Source organism: Telmatherina bonti (assembly GCF_933228915.1).
Source record: "Telmatherina bonti genome assembly, chromosome: 23".
NCBI lineage: Eukaryota > Metazoa > Chordata > Actinopteri > Atheriniformes > Telmatherinidae > Telmatherina > Telmatherina bonti.
In genome coordinates, this window is record NC_136632.1 from 21437567 (window position 1) to 21440246 (window position 2680).

The following is a 2680-nucleotide window of genomic DNA, read 5'->3' on the forward strand; positions in this document are numbered from 1 at the left end:
TTGTCTCGGGTCCAGCTGCTCCTCCTGGACAGACCGGTACCAGAGACCCTGCTGGATCCATCAGGTTTGGACGTGTTCTCCCCAGTGGAGGACTGGTCTGATATGATGGTGCGGCATGATGACCCAGGTAGGACTGCTCAGGATTCAGAGGAGTTACACAAAATCGTTATATATAAAATGTATAAAGAAAAAATAACAAAAAACACACTTCTTAACTAATTACTACCAAGCAAAGGTGTCTGGAAACTTAAACAACATTGTGTGTAATGAAAAGAAGTTACTTTGGGGGAATTTCCAGGAAACTCAAGAAAGAAAAAGTGTGATGTGTAATGCCAGGGTCAAATACAATCCAGCAAAACCACCCAGAAATCCTGCAGAAACACCTGATATTAGCAGCTTGTTAATTCCAAATTGAAACCGAACCAAGGCAGGATACTCTGGCCTCAGAGTGAGCTGTTCTTCTATGCAGCCTCACTTCTAACCTCCCTTTCAGACACAACTTTCTGACAGTTTAAGAGATCATTTGATAAGCAAAAAACCTTTCAGGTTGTCAGGCAGGTGTGTCTGAGCCCGCCTGTTTGACAAAAACACATTTAACCTCAAACAGTGGGGAAAATATGCACAACCATTTCCTGCATAGGTAGCCTTGATAGTAAACTGCATTTATGACGAAGAAAGCCTTTTTTCTTTTAACTGGCAGCGATACGGACGCTCATCTGCTCCATGGCCTGCCGCTGTAAGCTCTCAACCGCTTCTTCTTGAAGGTGTGGTCACTCAGAGGGGTTTATAGTATCAGGATGTGCCAAGATCAAACCGCTAGAGTGGATCATTAACTGGGAAAGTCCGACCCAGATAGCAGGAGACCCTTTAAGCCACACAGCGCTGGATAAGACATAGAGAGAAGTGTGTGTGGAATACTCAATTAGTCTAACCCCTGTTGTTTGGAGTCTGATAACACATCAATGAGGCGATAAAAGGAGGGGGGAAACAGTGCGGACGTTTTCAGGTTGAGTTCACGCAGATCACAAACATCTCTGAAGCAACAGATACTTTTGACTTATTTGTTTCTGCACATTGTCACGGTCCAGGTCTGTTACTTTGTTTTTTAAAGCACGATTTAATCTTTCCTTTCAAGCTTGTTCTCATTTTCCTTCTTACAAAAGACCCGCTATGCTGTGCAAAATGTAAATAAATGAGTGTCAGCTGCTCTTTTCTTTCACAATGTGGCAAATGTTTTCGGAGGTGACAGATCTGAGCCACAAGGTCAGCTTAACACCTGTATGCTATGCTGCAATATTACATGTGGGAAGAGGTTTGATATCCTTTTGTAAAAGAAGATATGACCTTCACTAAAAATATGCCATTAAGACGGCAGCGCATAACAGTGCATGAAACAAAACTGCTCCACAAATGCACATAATAGACGTCGCTGTGCCACAAACTTGTCAAGAGCAAGTATTAGGTTGCAAAAACTATGTTATTGTCTTTAACATATATGCTTCAAATAAAAATAAACATTTTTGTAAACCTCATTCTGGTTCACAGTCATTTAAATAACCATTAATGTCTATGAGTAGTGATCGAGTGCAATCATTAAAATGCGGTTCTTTGGTCATTTGAGGACACCAGAGTGTTTTAATGGTGCACTCAAATAAAAAAAGCTAGCTGCACCAGTAAAGCCAATGCAAAACGTTAGTCTGGAGCCTCGTGATTTGAATCGGTTCATTTAATAAACTAGTCTCCATATAAACTATTGGCCTCGTATTTTGGATTATATAAGATTGCACATTCTCCATTTTACTGCATTAATAAAGCCAACTAACAAACATCAACAGGAAGAATTGGGGACTCCAGTAACACAGATGTTTATAGTTTGTGGTTTAGCTTTATTTGGCATTCAAGCAGTTTTTTTTTATCTATGTTTGCAATGAGACTAAATCTGTCCGAGTTTGATTGAGGTTTGTCTTTTCTTTCTCTAACTTCAGAGCAGTGTTTGCACCTGGCACGCTCCTGTAGACAGGTGCTCTTCTGCAGCTTTGTTCCTCCATTTTCTGCCTTTATTTGCTCAGAGATTTAGAGCCATAATTGGGATTACAACGAGACATCGCTCATGTCTGAGCGCACACACTCAAGTTTAAAAGACAAATGCGTGCATGTGCCAGAGGCCTGCACTTGCATGGACGCACACATACACACACCTTCATCTTCAGCACAAACAAACAAACAACTGCTTCCTGTCTCTTGAGTTTGCAATATTTTGGGGTTTTTGTCAGGTGATTTGAGGCCCCTCACAGCTGGCAGCGTCTCTGAAAGGTGCGACTCTGCAGGAAAAGTCAGAGGAGACAAATCGGTGAGTTCTACTGTCCTCCATTATTAAACCACATTACAACCCCCCCCACACTGTTTATCCGTCAGAATTTCCCCGAAAGCTGGCCTGCACTCTGAGAGCAAACATTAGACCTTCAGAAATTACAATAACCGCAAAGCATGCACACACAGTGTCCCTCAAACACAATAACCCTCTTTTACAAACTTGAACTGGCATGCATTTATAACTGTCATTCCAGCAAGACGAGCCAAATTGTTGTTGATAATTGAGACACAATATAACAGAGGGCACGCGGCGTGCAGCAGGTGTGTGGTTAATCAGTCACAGGCTGCAGATGAGGGGGAGGCCCGA